The sequence below is a fragment of the Mercenaria mercenaria genome, chromosome 16 (assembly GCF_021730395.1).
Source record: "Mercenaria mercenaria strain notata chromosome 16, MADL_Memer_1, whole genome shotgun sequence".
Lineage (NCBI taxonomy): Eukaryota > Metazoa > Mollusca > Bivalvia > Venerida > Veneridae > Mercenaria > Mercenaria mercenaria.
In genome coordinates, this window is record NC_069376.1 from 45,061,051 (window position 1) to 45,081,783 (window position 20,733).

A 20,733-nucleotide genomic window follows, 5' to 3' on the forward strand; every position below is an offset into this window, starting at 1 on the left:
CTGACTTTAAACTAAGTCGACATAACTCTATAAGCGCGAAGAACCAGACATATTTCAAAAAGGATAGATGTCCCACGGGAAATGCCACATTGAAAGAACACATGTATCTGCAATTTATTTTGTGATTAAATTTCTGACAAAGAAGAGACAAAAAATGTATCCGCTATCTTTTTTATCCTTAGCATTTTTGTTTATATTGGATTTTAATTCATTTTCTGTATTGAAGCACTATTGGTCTTTCAGTATGTTTTTATTCACACTACATATAACACAAAGACTAAACATCTAAAAGACCTTATACCAGGAGTCAAGTAGGGAACTTTCGAATATTTTAATGATTTTATTTGTAAATCGTTCTCAATATCTATTTAAATGGACCTTTTCCAACCTCTGTCCAATGAAAATACATATTTTAAGAGAACTTAGAGACAAGTGACATGGCATCGTATAAAATCAGTTTACAAGCCCACCCGCTTAGCTCAATGCTTAGACCGCATATGTATATATGGATCGTGGGGTCGTGAGTTCGATTTTTTTGGCGTGCGGTATTTTCTCTATGACGATTTTATATGATACGATATGTCTGAAATAATTTGTACTCCACCTCTGATTCATGTAGAAAAGTTGGCACGCGCTTTCAGAGAAGAGGTTATTATCGATAGAGAATGTAAAAACCCTGGTTAGGATAACCTCTGGCAATGGTTTAATTACATAAAAGTATCTCTTATTATGTAAATAGCTTGAACTTATTTCGAAATAGAGAATTGCTATTATTCATAACCCTCCGGAGAATGATTGATATCTATGTAAGTGATCTAACGCTTACAGACAATAGAAAAATATGTACGCACTCTTAATGAATCTGATATGATGTGTCTGACCTCTAATTTAGAATATATCCCCTGAGATAATATCTAGGCTAGTCTTGCTCTCGTTGACTTTTACAAGTAGCCGTCATAAATGTACTTATCGATCTGACCTTTATGTTCCTACTCCGTCAGCAAAATATAACAATCGAAACTATATAAAAATAATTATAAAATAATGAAACAATACGTGCACCTGTTAAAAAAAATGCCACGCATTTCGAGAATGGAATATGTAAGAAAAATTAACTGAAAACCGAAGTGATAAAAGTAACCATAAAGAGAGTCAACGTTAGCAATTCAAGCGAGTTTTCTTTGCGGAATAAAACACTATGATTATGTACATGAATTGAAAAGATACTGTTCCCTTAACAACATGCACATTAATAGCTTCCAAAGACAGTTATTAAACTATATGCAGTAAGATTAAATTCTAACATAATCCGCAATTTTTCCTGTATTTTCTACAAAAACATTAAGACTATCACACTTCGCCCTAGGGTTCAAATTTAGACAAGCATACAAGTTAAATGCTAGTGGAATTTGAGAATAGCTAATGGGCTTGGAATGTACTAGCTAATTTCAGCTAAGCCTTGTCAATAATATACCAAGCAAATGTCTTCAAAGCTTGAATAAAGTCTGTTCTGCAGGTATACATTTTTCTGCATGAAAGGAATGTTATCATTGTTCAACAAAACTCTGATATAATGTATGATTGCAACTTGCATCAAGTTAACATGGAAGGATTTGACTTTAGCTTGTAAGTGGATAAAAATGGCACTAGATATTTTAAGCTAATAGAATTAGCTTACAGAGATTAAGCAGTAGATTTTGGCCAGTAAAATATTAATAAAGTAATTAAATATTATTGTTTAATATTAGCCGGTATCTTTTCATTTTACATAGTGAACAAAAAGGGCACTAGCTACTTTTAGCTAGTAGAAAATGTTGCTAAATTTGACCCCTGCGCCCTCTTTGGTTGTAACATTGACATTTAATCTCTTCTTCTAATACATTATATACACGCAATAATTCAGTGCTAAACGGTTTAATTATTTATAAAATGTTGTAGATCTATTAACTAGCGGGCGGAACCATGTAATGTTATGACCTCGCAAAAAACCCCGCAAGCGAGATTAAACAGTATAAGGTCATACCAAGGTGACATCACGCAACTAATAGCCAACGTACAGGGTCAAATTACAACCATTCCAATTTGGATCTGATGGCAAATAGCGTACGAGTTGTTTTAACTTGTGGCGATACACCTCAAATTCCAATGTCGTTCAACAGGAGGATATAAACTGCATTTGCCCTACAACAGTAGTAACTCAATGCCTTGGACGGGTGAAAGGCAAAAAACATCGGTAGTATAAATCCGTTAAACTGCTTCTCATCCCCACCATGTTCCATAGTCACTGGCAGGTGTACATCACTACAAAATGATTCCGAAACACATGCATGACAACAAATGGCACGATTTTAAACACAAATATGCTCGACATATACTATCTATAAAATAATGTATTTCACAGTTAAATATGAACATACAGAAAAAGATTCCGTATTGTACCTTTTAAATTCCGTATTGTATCTTTTGTATTGTATGCTGCCGGACTACTTTCATTAATATGCATGACCTGACACAGTTCTATAAATAACGCACATGAAAACTTTACTTTGTTCCATTTAAATATCGATAAACATTGAATATTTCGTTCAGTAACAAAACAATAAACAAAAAGGTAGAGGTATATAATAAAAGGATCATTATAACAGTATCTGATCTGGGATTTTGTATTCGGCTCTCGTGAATTTTGCAAAGTCGGATCACACTCGGCGCTTGCGCTCCTCGTGAGATCCGTTTTGGCAAAAATCCACTCGAGCCGAATACAGCATCCCAAATCGAGCTACCGTTATATTAACCCTTTTGTATTCAATGCCTTTGCGGAAGAGGACTGGAAAAGATAAGAGGTAAGGGTAGATATCTCGGAAGCACAGAGCACCAAAAACACAGCCACATAGCCACGCATGTGCATAGTAGGCCCACAACAAAAAGAAGCTGTAATGGAAAAATATTTCAGACGGGTTGCTTCAAACATCCAACAAGTAATTTATGCTAAAATAGATGGAGGAGATAAAAATGGTAAGGGGCAAAAATGGGCCGCGTGGGGTGGGCCGCGTGTTGGGGGTGGGGGGTCGAGGAACCCGAAGGGGAAAGTTGAACAAGGACGAAACCAGATCTCATATATATCCGAACGCGGTCCAAGTGAGTGAACTCGAATGACTGCCTCTCATTGTCTTCCATCTGTTGCGATAAACGCATTTAAACAGAACTGAAAAGCAAACCTCCGAATGTAAATTGAGTGGGCAACAAATATATGTCGTGTCTTTATTAGCCATATCTTAAACATGGAAATATTTCACAATAATAAAAAGGCAAGGCTACAAGCACAATTAAGTCGGATGTTTTCTCGCAGATTGTTCTTAAATTGTCAAGAGATTTTATTCGCTATTTTCATCTTTGACTGTTTACAGAACACGGCAATGTTAGTGTATGATTAACAGTAACTGGGATTTTTGAAAATCAGAACGATTATCGTTTAAAAAATAAAATATTTTTTGTCGTATTATTTATTGTATGAAAATATATGTCTGGAGCGGCTGTAGTTCTAGAATGAAATGTAAAATATGATAGAATAGAAAATGTGGAAACTCCACAGGTCGCTCAACACAAAAACGAAAATGTTGCAGGCTCGGTTTCGCTATTTGATCGAGCATGTTCATGGACAGTAGTGAAAATGCATGCTACCGTCCACGCCCTCTAGCCCCGGGTTGAACAGAACTCAACATTTACATGTTCCTTTGAGAGTAACGATTAGAATATATAGTCCATGTATTTTTGTCGGAAATAATAAAAATGTAGCTAGATCTAACAGAGTTGCTTTCATATTCATATTTGAATGCAAAAGATTCCGAACAACAAAACATTGTTTTACAAGCATATGACGCCATTTAAAACCCGAAGAATGTCCAACAGCTGCCACGCAATCGGCTTTTCAGCCGATGAATAGTGTTATCATTATTTATGTATTTCTCTGAATTTTGGTTTGTAGATTTTACAATCTGTCATTGAAACGTTTTTCTTTTCCATCGTTATAGATCAGTCTATGCAAATATAGACCAACAACACAATACTTAATTTCTGTTTCAATTATATCTCAATTATAAGTTTACAATTATTATGTCAGAAGAGAAAATGATAAGTCTTACTTTTCTTTCTCTGTCTTAACATTTAACACTTACAATTCCATCATCATTTGTCCGATAATCTTTTCAAAAAACAGAAGACGTTTAACAAAAGCTGGATATAACACAGAGTTAAAGAGTTATAGTTTTTTTTTCTTTCATAGATTTTTTTTCAAATTCACATATATGATAGGACAATTTGTGCTGAAAACAATGAACAAATAAAAACAATGGGTCACCAGGCTTGTTTTTGTGAAAAATTGTTTTGAGCACACCCACTGTTGCTGAAACTGCCAGCGATTTTTCAACATTTTCATAATTTTCTGCTTTTTTATAAATACCAAGCAAAATATACATCAAGACAGCACAATAAGGTTTATTCCTTTTACATATTTTATTATATACTTAATTGATATCATAGTCATATATGTAATACTATATCCTTACAATAATGGGTACAAATGAAGAAAAAATTGTTTTATATTCACTTCTGTAAACTTTTTTCAATGAAAAATACCCATGGTGAAGAATATTTTTTTTTCAAATTTTGAAATACCTGTTTCTTAGATTTTTTTCCTGTTTTTCTTGTGTGTAAGAAATTGTATTGTGAACATAAAAATTGCTAAAAATGTATGGGTCACCAGGCTAAATTTTATGTTAAGACCGCTTGAATACAACACCTGTTCGGACGAAAAATGGCGCGAACCTGACCAAATTGATTACATGTATTTCTGCTAGAAGTTAAAAAAAAAGTTTTAAAAATTCCTAATTCTTTCTATAACTGAATACTAAATAATCTGAAAGGTGATATTGTCTTATCATTACTAAGTCAATTGTCTTACATTATATGAACAACACTGTCTTGGTACTAAAATGCGATGCGAAAACACAACCACAAAAATGGCAAGATACCCGTCAGGCATAATATTTGTCAATACAACATAAACCAGTATCAACACTTGATTACTGATAAAACTTATCAAAAATGTTATTTCATTCAAGATTCCTCATATTTAAGATTGTCTGTCACATGTTTCAACAAATGTTGACTTCACTTCAGTTTTCCATAGAAAGTGTCGGCTGCGTAGAAAGATGCGCATAAAACTATAGGAATTCCCTTTAAATAAACATAATTTCGTGTCAAGAAACCTTGATTCATTATTAATCAAACCGCTATCAAAGTGTCAAATAAGATGAAATATATATCAATCAATGCGACTATGCGCGAAGTATAATAACGGAGCGAACAAGAGTTGCAAAATATAAATATGTAAATAATAAATGGTTATAATGCTCATGGGTGTTTCTCATAAAACTCAGGACAAATGACAACAAGGAAAATTAACATTCAATGTGCGCAGTCACTAATACAGCATACCGCCTAGAAGTAGGAGTATATGCTAAAAGTTAAGAAGCAAACAGCCTTTGTCAGTTAACGGTCAGTGGACAACATACAACGCACCTGACTGCTTTAAGAAAGTGTTTTCCTATTATTCAATTAGAACAACGTCGCCCACAGTTTCAAGGTCTTGCAAGGGATAACAATTATTCAAAGATTTGCCATGTTTTTTTTTAAATGTCAAACGCTATTGTTTCAGTGGAACTGACTTTACAATCCTCAATTTTATCTTACGACTTATATATCTGCACCTACAATTATCACCATTTCGAATCCATACAAGGGAGAGTTACTGAAGGTATATGATTAATTTCTTGGTTTGTGATATATGTATAAAATTTGCAAAGTCATTTGCAAATTGAATAAAGTGCGAAGCACACTGCATTTATTATGGCGACAAGATTTGCAGGAAGAAGAATTGTAATCTAATCACGCATATCATATCACAATTAAATATCATATCATCTTTTTGAGGTAAGAAAAAATGTGGTTTTTTTAAACTTAAAATCTGTACTTGCTCCTTTAAATTTCAAAATATTGACGCTGAAGAAACTATTAACAATGTAAACCCTGTAAGAAAAAAAGTCTCAAACAGACTATTCCTTTGATCATTTGAGGCAGTTTATTACGGTACGTATCAAATAAAAATCAAAGTCTTACAAAACATACAAAAACTATCTAAATCACGGTAATTAAACATATATACTGAGAACATGTTGTTTTTTTCAATGAAAAATAAAAATATCTAACAGAGTGAACATCACATATAGGAACTTTTAACACATTAAAGAATATCAGTATTATATTCTACTATTAAATTACTGTACAACACAAAAGACTTAAAACAAACGCTAGGCATATCTTCTGTCAAGTTTGTGAGAAATATTGCCATGGGTCAACATATGACTGACTAGATAATATATATTTATTTATTTCGCTCAACAGAAAAAGCAAACACATGTTCAGGCTTTACAAAAACAAGTTTATCTGCAGAAAAGTAGGATGATATCTCAACGAATACAATTACACCGATATCGTTTCGTATATTTTTCTAGCAGAAGGCTTGCAAACATTAAAATGCAATTAAGCGTTATCAGTGAATATCAGTTTTCTAGGAAGACTTTTTTTATTTTATGACGACATATATGTGGAGGCGTGGGAGGGAGAGTGTATGCATGCAAATGTTTCCGTGTGTGAGCATGCTAGCGTGCGCGCATAATAAATTTATTGTTTTTACATATCTTTTATACTGTATGATTGTATTGTTTTTGTTTGATCTTGCTAGTCAGTTATATGAAGTCGTAGTTTTACTCTTTTTTTTTTTTTGTTTTCTTTCCTGTTTTCACTTATTTTGTTCCAGTATGCGGAGAAATTTACTTTAGTGTCGGTGTCATCTGGAGAACAGATTCCTTGACTGATAACAGTATTTGTAACAATTCTTAAGTAATGGATTAAGCCTTTTACTTAGAGAAAGGAATCTCTCTTTTAGCTTTCTTAGACTTCGAAGTTATTCCATAATTACGTCGATTGTCTTAAACGATCATGAGTTGATCGATGAAGATTTCCTTACTTTCATCTGAATTAAGATATGTCAAACATTCATTTCACTTAAAACATATCTTTATATAGTGGCGTTTCAAAAAGAGCTGGATATATATATATATTTTGTTTCTGGCATTCTGAGGCCCATTCAGGTAACAATGTTTTAACACCATTTCTTTTTAACATAAACTAGTATGTGATAAAAGTATGTGTGTTACAGACCTGGATATGAGTTAATTTTCTAATTAGATATAGGTTTAGCGTAATAATGATAATAATAATGTTACGCTTAAGATGAGTGCGGTGGGGTGGGAAGCAATAGTGTTGCGCTTAAATGGAATCAGTCTAATCAAGTCTGCTATTATTTTTGTTTGGTTGTTTTCTGTGTTACGAAAGAATCTTATATTTACGGAAACACAGTTCTTTCTAAAATTATCAGAGTCTTGTTTCATATCAGAGTATATGAACATAACGAAAATGATAAAAGTATCCTTTTAATTACAAGCAACACTCAACGTTGGTATTGTTTTTTGTTATCTACTGAGGAATCTTAAAGGTAATACTAATCATTTTTTATTTATTACCTATTTTGTATTATTTACTATCTCTAACTATCTCTGAGGAATACTACAAGATAGGGCAGTCCTCACTCTTACAGTGATTTAAATCGTGTTTGAAAGATTTATATATCATTAGTTTTTAAATTTTACTTTAATTTGTTTTGTATCATTGCCTAATTACCTTGCAGAAAGTAAAATGACATAAACCTTCCGCCAGTAACCAGTGTGTTAGTTTGTTCTCTCTGCGATATGTTATAAAAGAAAAACAGGGACAAAAATGTCGCTTCAACAATGTAGGCTACTCACACAGTTGATCATACATAGTACGAAGTCATACTAAAATACTTTCTTCCTCTTCTCATGATCTTCTAAGTTCGTTTAAGATGTTTGCCGTTTCAGTAATAATACATAATTACACCTGTTGTTTATATTTTATTGAAGAAGCTTAATTTCTGTCTTCATTCATATTTAAAAAAAAAACAATGAATCATTGAAAACATTTTTAAAATTTAAAAGTATGGTGCTATGAATAAAAAAGTAACAAACAAATAAAATTGAATCTAAATTCAATCAAAAGAAATTAGAGTTCTAGTTGACTAATGAAACATAGATAAAAGTAAGTGACACGAATTAAGAGGGCACATTACATTTTGTTTGCCATAAAACGCAACCACTTGCTAGGGAAAATGCTGTTTTTGCATGTAATATTTACTACCAGCATTGCAAAATTTTATATAGTGATGTAGTTGGTAAAACCCTCTAAATTCTATTGAACATTTATGTAAGGTTTTGCAAATGCAGTTTTCCAAGATGTAATTAGTATTCTCACTGGGACGTATTGTGTACCATTTGTTGCAGATGTTTTGTGATTTTGTATCGAACTTTTCTCCAGATAAGAAGGCATACGTTATAACTTTTCAAGGATTAATTATGCTGTTTGGATGAAGTGCTTGCATTTTCTCTCTTGACAATGACAATGACAATGACAATGACAAATTTTATTTGCTCTAAGGCCACCGGCCCATGCAAAACATATACAACAAATATCTTTTAAATTGCATTGCATGTGTATTGTAGATCATGTTGACAAACATATAATATATAATATTCAGCTACAACATTATGTCAATTTAATATAATGATAATAAGTGGCTTCTTCCTACTTATGTAATTCTTTGCAAATCTTGTAATCTATTTTTCCTTTTCTTAAAAGCGTAGAACAAATATACTGCTAATGACTTAATTGTTTCTCCATTTTTGATAGACATTAGAACATTAAATTCATTTATAGTTGGCGGTGATATATATTTTTTTGGTATATGTAGCTTACGTAGTTCAGAATAAAATTCACATTTTAACAGAAAATGATACTCATCTTCTCTTGAACTGTGCAAATACTTTTATAAATTTGAATTGTTAATTTTAGTTTCATAGTAATCGGAAACACTTCTTCCGACAAGATATATAAACACTTGACAATCATGTAGAGTGGTTTTATTTACGAACTTTGGGACGTGTTTAGCTAGTTTATAGTTAGACTTTATGCTTTCCTATTTGATTGTGTCTGGCCGAAAAAGGTGGAAGACTCTATGAAAGGTAGTTTTCAAAGTCCATTGCGATTGATCTGCTTTGAAATGTGTCTTATGGCCTATTTTGTCGGCCTTGTAATTGTATTTCTTTTGTTACTCTGACCTCTGTAGTGAATTTGTGGATATGTGTGTTTGTTTGTTTGGTTTTGGGTTTAATGCCGTTTTTCAACAGTATTTCAAGGATATGGTTCTTTCAGGTTTTGTTTTTTCTATAAATTTGCGCAAAAATTCTTTTGTGTTGTATATAGTGTGATGTGTTTTAACATTGTATGCAAGGGATTAAACTGGCGGGAAATGTTTCATATACGCTGTCCTGTAACTAAGAAACATGGAGGGGATAAATTGTGAAGGGTTTGTATCAAAGTGACGGATTCAAGCTTTCCTGTAGTGGTGCCACTCACTGCTCCAAGGCAGCACCTCGCTGTTTTCTTTTATGTATTTGTTTCGTCATTGTTGCCTTTCTGATTTATATCTTCTATGTAGTTGATGCATACACTGCTTAAGGGTGGCTGCTTTCTTTGAATGTAACTGTTCCTAATAAATATTTGTCCTTGTTTGATCAAAACAAAAGAATAGCTGCCATATTCAGTTGCATTGTGCCCTTTTACTATCAAAAACATAGAATTCCGTCGGTGATAGGGAGGGAGAGGGGTGTTACACATCTCCTGAACATGCCTGCCTTTATTTTTCTTGATTGCGTTCTATGCTTCCAAAGGATTTTCTCACAGATTTAATTATGTCTTTGATAAATCAGCTGTTATACACTTACGGCCATTTCTAACCCGACATTTTTTAAATTCCCTTTTCTCGAATATGATTCAATGTAATAAATTTGTAACGATATATAAAATTGTTTGGCTACATTAGCTGTACAAAAATAATAAAATCTTTCAACCGTGACGATCCAGCAGTTTTGCGCCTGGTACGATTTCAACACCTTGCATGAGGAAATGTTGGTCAGCAAAATTATCGATTTTAATTTTCATTTAACAATTCTAGAATTCTATTCACCCAGAAAGAAACATAATTTAGCTATTAAAATTGTAATGGTTAGGACGAATATCAAGAGCGAGGTCGCGCAATCGGCATGTTGCAAGCCGGACATTCACTCGGACACGTAGGTAAATCAGAGTTTGCTTGTATAACGATACTTTAACTGCAAATATTTACAAAATGAATCTATTCACAATAAATTATAATGCAAATGTACAGTTATAAGTGAAATTCTTATATTGAGTTAATTTCTTTACAGGCCCTTGTGCAGGAATGGAGGAATATTCCTCAATGGGTCATACTGTATTACGTGTTGTTGATGTGTCAGAGGTGTGTGCATGTTGTGAGGACACACGAAGTATTACTTACTCGGATGTACAAACTGGTCTGTGATTCAGCGACTTTTCACATTGTTAGAATTTTGAGTCATGCCATTTTGTGAATTCGGATTTTACAGTGATATTTTTTAGCTCACCTGAGCAATGCTCAGGTGAGTTTTTCTGATCGCTCGATGTCCGGCGTCTGTCGTCCGTCGTCTGTCGTCTGTCGTCCGTCGTCTGTCAACATTTAGCTTGTGTATGCGATAGAGGCTGTATTTTTCAATTGATCTTCATGAATTTTGGTCAGAATGATTGCCTTGATGAAATCTAGGCCGAGTTCGAAAATGGGTCATCTCGGGTCAAAAACTAGGTCACTAGGTCAAATCAAAGAAAAACCTTGTGTATGCGATAGAGGCTGTATTTTTCAATTGATCTTCATGAATTTTGGTCAGAATGATTTCCTTGATGAAATCTAGGCCGAGTTCGAAAATGGGTCATCTCGGGTCAAAAACTAGGTCACTAGGTCAAATCAAAGAAAAACCTTGTGTATGCGATAGAGGCGGTATTTTTCAATTGATCTTTATGAATTTTGGTCAGAATGATTACCTTGATGAAATCTAGGCCGAGTTCGAAAATGGGTCATCTGGGGTCAAAAACTAGGTCACTAGGTCATATCACGTAAAAACCTTGTGTATGCAATAGAGGCTGTATTTTTCAATTGATCTTCATGAATTTTGGTCAGAATGATTACCTTGATGAAATTTAGACCAAGTTCGAAAATGGGTCATCTGGGGTCAAAAACTAGGTCACTAGGTCAAATCAAAGAAAAACCTTGTGTATGCAATAGAGGCTGTATTTTTCAACTGATCTTCATGAAGTTTAGCCAGAATGATTACCTTGATAAAATCTAGGCCGAGTTCAAAAATGGGTCATCTGGGGTCAAAAACTAGGTCACTAGGTCAAATCGAAGAAAAACATTGTGTATGCAATAGAGGATGTATTTTTCAATTGATCTTCATGAAATTTGGTCAGAGTGATTGCCTTGATGAAATCTAGGTCGATTTTGAATATGGGTTATCTGAGGTCAAAAACTAGGTCACTAGGTCAAATCAAAGAAAAACCTTGTGTATGCGATAGAGGCTGTATTTTTCAATTGATCTTCATGAATTTTGGTCAGAATGATTTCCTTGATGAAATCTAGGCCGAGTTTGAAAATGGGTCATCTGGGGTCAAAAACTAGGTCACTGGGTCAAATCAAAGAAAAACCTTGTGTATGCAATAGAGGCGGTATTTTTCAATTGATCTTTATGAATTTTGGTCAGAATGATTACCTTGATGAAATCTAGGCCGAGATCGAAAATGGGTCATCTGGGATCAAAAACTAGGTCACTAGGTCATATCACGTAAAAACCTTGTGTATGCAATAGAGGCTGTATTTTTCAATTGATCTTCATGAATTTTGGTCAGAATGATTACCTTGATGAAATTTAGACCAAGTTCGAAAATGGGTTATCTGGGGTCAAAAACTAGGTCACTAGGTCAAATCAAAGAAAAACCTTGTGTATGCAATAGAGGCTGTATTTTTCAACTGATCTTCATGAAATTTAGCCAGAATGATAACCTTGATAAAATCTAGGCCGAGTTCAAAAATGGGTCATCTGGGGTCAGAAACTAGGTCACTAGGTCAAATCGAAGAAAAACATTGTGTATGCAATAGAGGATGTATTTTTCAATTGATCTTCATGAAATTTGGTCAGAGTGATTGCCTTGATGAAATCTAGGTTGATTTTGAATATGGGTTATCTGAGGTCAAAAACTAGGTCACTAGGTCAAATTAAAGAAAAATCTTGTGTATGCGATAGAGACTGTTTTTTTCAATTGATTTTTATGAAATTTGATCAGGTTGATTGCCTTAATGAAATCTAGGTCGAATTTGAATATGGGTCATCTGAGGTCAAAAACTAGGTCACTTGGTCAAATCAAAGAAAAAACTACTGTATGTGATAGAGGCTGTATTTTTCAGTTGATCTTCATGAATTTTGGTCAGAATGATTGCCTTGATAAAATCTAGGTCGAGTTTGAACATGGGTCATCTAGGGTCAAAAACTAGGTCATATCTAAGAAAATGCTTGTTTTATCGCAAGAGACCAATTTTTTGGTCCAATCTTAATGAAAATTGGTCAGAATATTTGTTTCCATGAAATCACTAGGTCAAACGTGTTTTACACTGTTATGGAGTGTTTCTTAGGTGAGCGACCTAGGGCCCTCTTGGCCCTCTTGTTTTATTTATAACGTTTCATACTTATGTGTTTATCAATTTGAAATAAATTACGGGGCAGTAAGTCTTGTGTGTTTAATTATTTATATTCAAAATTGGAACGAAATCCTTCATAAATAAACTGTATCACATTATATGGGTGTCGGGTTAGAAATGGCCCTAAGTGCATAGCATGTGTTTAACACATGTTAACACATGTTCAGACGCTGACATTTTACACAAAACTTTTAGCTGTATGATGCCAGTGTATATGTGCCAGATCGAAACAGCGCCTGCAAGACACACATGTAATTTAAAAAAAAAATAGACAGTGTTCAATATTGGACTTCCTGTGGTATGATTACAATTAGCTGTTCAAAGCAGATGCATGCAAGTTTTGCATAAATTTCATCCAAATCCTTGTATTTCAAGAATTCATGACGCTATTTTGAAAGCTGTTATCAGATATTGGAGATTAAAATAGTATTATGAGCGAACAAGTATTTTACTTTCTTTCTAATATGATTTCAGTTTTTCAAATATGATACCAAATTCGTTGTTATTATAATTTTTCATTGTCTAACAGTATGCTTATAATGTTTAACAAGTGTACGCGACTTGTTCGGTAACACTGTCAACTATTTACATATCTATAAATACACTGCTGTCTGGTTTCGTTTCGGAGATGCTGTAATCTTGTATCTCTTCCGTAAAACTCTAAACTTGTCTTTTTAGCTCACCTGTCACTTTGTGACAAGGTGAGCTTTTGTGATCGCGCAGCGTCCGTCGTCCGCCCGTGCGTCCGTGCGTAAACTTTTGCTTGGGACCACTCTAGAGGTCACATTTTTCATGGGATCTTTATGAAAGTTGGTCAGAATGTTCATCTTGATGATATCTAGGCCAAGTTCGAAACTGGGTCACGTGCGGTTAAAAACTAGGTCAGTAGGTCTAAAAATAGAACAACCTTGTGACCTCTCTAGAGGCCATATTTTTCACGAGATCTTCATGAAAATTGGTCAGAATGTTTATCTTGATAATATCTTGATCAAGTTTGAAACTGGGTCACGTGCGGTTAAAAACTAGCTCAGGTCTAAAAATAGAAAAACCTTGTGACGTCTCTCGAGGCCATATTTCTCAATGAATCTTCATGAAAATTGGTGAGAATGTTCAGCTTGATGATATCTAGGTCAAGTTTATAACTGGGTCACGTACGGTCAAAAACTAGGTCAGTAGGTTGAAAAATAGAAAAATCTTGTGACCTCTCTAGAGGTAATATTTTTCACGAGATCTTCAGGAAAATTAGTGAGAATGTTCATCTTGATGATATCTAGGTCATGTTCAAAAGTGGGTTACGTGCCTTCATAAACTAGGTCAGTAGGTCTAAAAATAGAAAAACCTTGTGACCTCTCTAGAGGCCATATTTCTCAATGGATCTTCATGAAAATTGGTGAGAGTGTTTAGCTTGATGATATCTAGGTCAAGTTCGAAACTGGCTTATGTGCGGTTAAAAACTAGGTCAAAAGGTCGAAAAATAGAAAAACCTTGTGACCTCTCTAGAGGCCACATTTTTCATGAGATTATCATGAAATTTAGTGAGAATGTTCACCTTGATGATATCTAGGTCAAGTTAAAAAGTAGGTCACATGCCTTTAAAAATTAGGTCATTAGGTCAAATAATAGAAAAACCTTGTGACCTCTCTAGAGGCCATATTTCTCAATGGATCTTCATGAAAATTGGTGAGAGTGTTTAGCTTGATGATATCTAGGTCAAGTTCGAAACTGGCTTATGTGCGGTCAAAAACTAGGTCAGTAGGTCGAAAAATAGAAAAACCTTGTGACCTCTCTAGAGGCCACATTTTTCATGAGATCTTCATGAAATTTGGTGAGAATGTTCATCTTGATGATATCTAGGTCAAGTTAAAAAGTGGGTCACATGCCTTTAAAAACTAGGTCATTAGGTCAAATAATAGAAAAACCTTGTGACCTCTCTAGAGGCCATACTTTTCAATGGATCTTCATGAAAGTTGGTCAGATTTTTTTTATTTTGATAATATCTAGGTCACATGTGCTCAAAAACTAGGTCACTATGTCAAATAATAGAAATAAAGACGTTACACTCAGTTCAACACTGGGTCATGTTGGGATAGGTGAGCGATTCAGGATCATCATGGTCCTCTTGTTTATTTTTGTTGTTGTTGTTGTTAATTCTTAATTTTAAAGGTCGAAAGGAAAGTTTTCTAGTAAAATTTGTTTGACAATAAAGCCGAATTGAAATTCTGAGCATTTTTTTGTAAAAAGACTGAAATGTATTATGAACTGTACTCTTGATGTAGTATTGTATAGTAAACGGTGCACTTACACTGCCTTGCTATACGAGTTAACATTTATATCGACATGGGAGTAGTTCAGTATAAGTGCAAGATGTCCGGATTCGATCTCCGGTCAGAGCTTACATATTTTCAGTTTGTTACATTTACTGTAACATATAAAGTCTAAAGTAATGCAACAGTTTTAAACATTTGAAAACAAAGTTCATATTACCAACTTTCGGCTGTTGAGGCTGATGTATGATATCAATTTTAAAACAATGTTTTGGAATAAATGAATTTAAAAGTAGGTTATGGTACTTCTAAATACTCTATTCAGTAGTTTACTGAATTTCTTTGTAACATGCTCATCAAGAAGGAACACTTTATCAGCATTGAATATGACCTTTAATTTAGCAGTGATTATAGCCTTATGTACAGAAGACGCTTTTAACCCAACATTAACCTTTTACAGGTGGAAGCAGCTTCCCAAGTCGAAACTCAGAGGTGAAAAGCCTGTTTCACCATTGTTATAATGTTTTATGTAAACAATAAAGTTACTTTCTGTTTATAGAACATGTGAGGAAACGCAAACAACATTTCGATATAACATAACACTAAATGAGTTTCAGATTTACAATATATTTAAGTTTATATATGGGTTTACGTTCCAATTTAAAGGGACTAATCCGAACAGTTCAGGCAATAAATCCATAAGTAGTGAGTACTCTGAAAGTGACTAGTGGTAAAAACTTATTGACATAAGAATTTTGCATATAACGAATGTAAAGATTCCAGATTGCTGTTGTTTACTGAGAAAAAAAAAACAACAACAACATCCCAAGTGTGCATCGGAGTGTAATTTCACCAGCGGGTAAATGTCTTCATAAACTTGACATTTTTATAACTTTACAAATTTCGTGCAATCCAAAAGGTGGTATTTTTAAACAGAGATAGACTTACGTTATTATAATGACTTGCAAACAAACGCTTTGACTGGATAGGAAACATGGATCTGTATTCATTATTACTATGGAGAAAGGGTGCATTGGTGTTATTTCTTTCCTTTCCTTGTTGAAATAATAAAACTAATATAGCAGAATCGCGTTACTTTGGCAAATTTATTGTTGTTTTTTGTTATTAAAACTAACAAAATCGTTCATGTTTGACGTACATGATAGAGGGAACAAGAGCAATAATTAAAATATCAAATGACCGCTATACTCTTGAGGGGCTGCTTTGAGAATTTCGTATTTCAACCAGTCACTGCAAATAGTTATATTATATATAATATGCACTATACGTTTCAGATGAGAACGATCCGATGTTGCTCAGAAAGAAGACGCAAAAGCTTATGCATTTGATACACACACTCATTTATCAGGTTATGTTCATCTACTGCACTTTTATTTAAGAAATAATTTAAAGCAACAACGTGTGTTAACACTATTTATATAAGATGAATGGTTATACGTTGGCCGTTATGATTATTTCGAACGACGTATAACCACCAGAGTGTATAAATGGTGTTATATTTTTTTCCGATTCTAATATGTCTATTATTGTCAAATTTAGATCAAATATGATAAAACTGTTTATTTGCGGATGCCAAATGGCAAGTGGTGATGCTCCTTTGCCAGGATACGTCTTGCGGAAGAGTTCAGTTTTGGCGAAAATGACGGCGAAGTATTCTGCAAAACGAATAACCAACTCAGTATGTGTGAACATTAATCAAGACAGTGACATTTCGTTTTAAAAATGCTATACAGTAAAATATTTGATCGAATTTGAATGCGCTATTTCTAGATGCATGCATGGCACTAGATGTCACGTCGGCGCGACGTCAACATAATATCGTTGTGATGATTTAAGCGTTTCTAGCTAGTCATAGTAGAATGAAAATTATATTGTAAGTCCTCGGTTAAATGCATTAGCATATTGTTTTTCCCGCTCTGTTCTTAGCAAGAAATCAGACCTCTAAGAGTTTGACATTTACTTTATTCATTTCCGTTTTTTAAATTTACTAATGTTTAGTAATTATACCACAAGTTTGTTATTATGCTTTACTTATGCTAAATATTATTGGATTTGTCTTTCTCTTATATTTCCTTCTGCTTAGACGTAGATCATAAGTGTAAAAAAAACAAAAAAAAAACAAAAAACATGTATCAGCTATGAATGCTGTCAACATGTAGAATAGTCTATGTCCATCATTGTTTTCTTTTGATGAATACACCAATTTTCCTTCAGATACGCAGTCCATTTTCTTATAATTGCGTATAATGGACAATGTTTTCTGACCATAATAATATATGCATGGAATAAATTTGACTCAACTTGATGACTATATATATGTTATGCATGTTTTGAAAACTAAGGTCACGGTCATTCTGGGCGGTAATTCACATACTCATGTTGGCTAAAACGGAAAATATCCTATAGAGAAATATTTGTTTTTGCCCCTTTTTTAAAGCCAATATGTATTATTTTATCGAGTGTCGTTATCTTACTGGAAATAAAAAATCTGTCATTTTCGAGTGATATTATACTTAAAACAAGCACTGTTCTTTATATTTTTGTCACTTCTATGTTTTTGTTTTTTTTTAACATAATGCATTACATAATGTCATCAGCGCAATAGAGTGACGTTACGAAGCTCTATTACATTTAATTGTACTTTTGTGTTTGTGCAATACGTTTACCTCTTTGCCTTTATTGAAAGTGTTTTTTTCCATTCACATGTGGATCTGTGGCAGTGATAAGAAATAATTTTAATGCTTTCTACTGCGATTATCACAGATTTATTTTATGCTCTTCAGTGAAATACTGAAATTTATCAGTGAAATAAAATTGATATTTTCACTGTTTCAAACAGTGAAAATATCATTTTTATTTTTCATTGGTACGGAACTACACTTGAATGCAAAATGATATGAATTATAAATGATAGAAAATTCTTGCAAAATATTCTTCAGTAAAGGTATAAATGTACAAAAATAATAACAGGATCATAAATATTTACATTCTTTTATAAATAAATGTAAAAGAAATCGGGAAACATAATAGAACTATTTTTATTTTATGTTTTCCAGTGAATTATAGAGTTTCCTCAGTGAAATAAAAGTGATAATCCACAGTTTTGAAACAGTAGATTATCATTTTTATTTTTTACTGTTTCTGCCGAACTTGTTCCGGTCCTCCGTCGCGATCGAAGGCAAATTGTATACCGAGCGTTATGAATACTAGGGACCATAATGACGATGACGTCGTTAAAATGACGTCATTTGTGTTATGCTTTCTGCAGACCTTTCCCGCGATTTTCGATATTTTATAAATTACGCAACAAAAGTAGAATTTTACACATGAAATAAAAAGAAATTTTTTTTGTGTCGGTGAAATATCAATTTTATTTCACTCGTGAGCACCAAAAATGTCATTTTCACTCGTGGCTACGCCACTCGAGAAAATATTCACTGAAACAAACAAATATCCTCTATATATTTCACTTCAATGTTCATGTACCTTATGTGACTTAACCCTTTATCTTTCATTTTGATATCTCAATTAACTGATACAATTAACCCAGGTATGCTTTAGTTTGAAATTCTCAGTTAGCCACTGGAATAATACCAGGTATAGCTCATTTTGATATTTTCATTATCCACTGCGTTTCAACCAGATATATTTCACTATATTTTAAATAATATTAAATATTATTATAAATTTTATTTCATGTTAACTTTTCAGTTATTCACAACAATATTCCGGGTATATCACGCTTAAATTAATACATGCATTATCAACCTGCAAGGTAAACTGTACAAACAGTATACAGTAAAGTGAAATTTTCAGCATTTGCATTATGTTAAACCACATTCATATATTTTCTGAGACATAGCTGATATGAGAGGCCCAGCAACAAGCATAACACAGAAACAATTTTAAACTGTTTGTGTTCATTTAGGTCAGGTGTGTATTGATATATATATTTCAATATAGGATGTGATTGATCATTCAGTTTCTCGCAAGACTAAAAGTGAATTTTTTTCAGGTTTAGACGCGTAAAATAAGAAGAACCATTTCTCTGTCTGCAAGAGACATTCACACTAAAGAAAATCACTGCCACTGAACCTGATTGATCACTTATAACGTAGACTTAAGTCGTCTGAACAATACTGATATATGATCTAATTTCATCAACATTGACATTCATGAAGCTAAAGAATCATAGTAAGGACCCTAGAATTGATCCCTTGTGAACGTCAGCTTAAAAAAACTAACCAATATGTCAGTTTAAATGCGGATCAAACTAGTTGTAATTCTTGAAACATTTGTATGATTTAAAAATTACATAACAATGTTTACGGACGTTATGGTTAAATTGACATAACTCCGCATATGAAAAAATAATATTTTGTCCGAGTCGTAATGTTGTCACTGGATACATACAAAGGTGCATATTATCCTAGTATAACGTTAGCGACTAGATAAGGAAAATTTTTTTAATACAAATGTTTAACATGTAACATTAGCTGGAACAAAAATTCAAAACCAACTAAATGACATGTATTTATCCTTGTATTGTATGCCTTTTTAGACAACTGGTTCTCCGAGAACTTATTTTTTGCGCTTCGAAAGGAGGACACTCTAGTGAACCGGTATCAGTTCATTAAAGCGGCACTCTAGAGAACCGGTACGGGTTTTTGCAACATTATATGTAAACAGAAGACAGTAATACATTACAGAGAAGTCAAAATGAAATATTAGAACAAGTTCTAAGGTCTGACATAATAGGAAAGGCTTCCTTTAAATGATGCAGTCCCTTCCTTTGATACAAAACCCTACATCATTGTAATAAGAGGAATATTCGATTGATTGATAATATGTTATAGCAAAACAACTGCAAACCATAAAGAAATGATAATTCGTAATCATACATTGACGATAATAAAATAATTATAGAAAAAGATAGCAAACGTTAATGTCTTATACTTTCTGTTTTAATAGTCATTGGAGATTGCTTTGTTGTGATGAAATTGAATCAAGCAATAAACCTGCGGGCATTGAAGATAGTTTTGTAGTTTGTTCTTGTTGTGCAATCAGTCTAATGTAGTGTAGTTATTACTTCTGGTTTTTAAATCACTGACAACATTTCTCACACAGTCGCCAAGGTAGTAACTTTCAAAAATTGCCTTACAGTGTACAGTTGTTTACATTTCCTATCTTTTAACGCGAAAATGTTTCAGAAGTAATAAGGGCAGGTTTCATTTACGTTCGCGATCTAAACTGCGTAACAGTATTCAAATAAAATAAATCGCATACTTGAATACATGCTAATCTTTAATACAAAGAAGGAATTATATCACGCATTAAATATTGTTTCACTCCTTTTGATGAAGAATGGCATCAATATCCGGCTGTTGTATTCGTTATTATATAGGGATTCAGTGTTTACGATTTTTAATTATACTGTTTTAGCGATTAAATATATCTATAGTTCTCAAAATATAAAAAGATGGAAAATGAATTATGTTTCAATTATAATAAATTGAACAACTTTTGAGTTTTGATAAGGAATAAAGAACACTTTGTATTTTTAAGACAAACATTTTCATATACAGTTTACTTTCTGATGTTAAAATGTTGTACTAT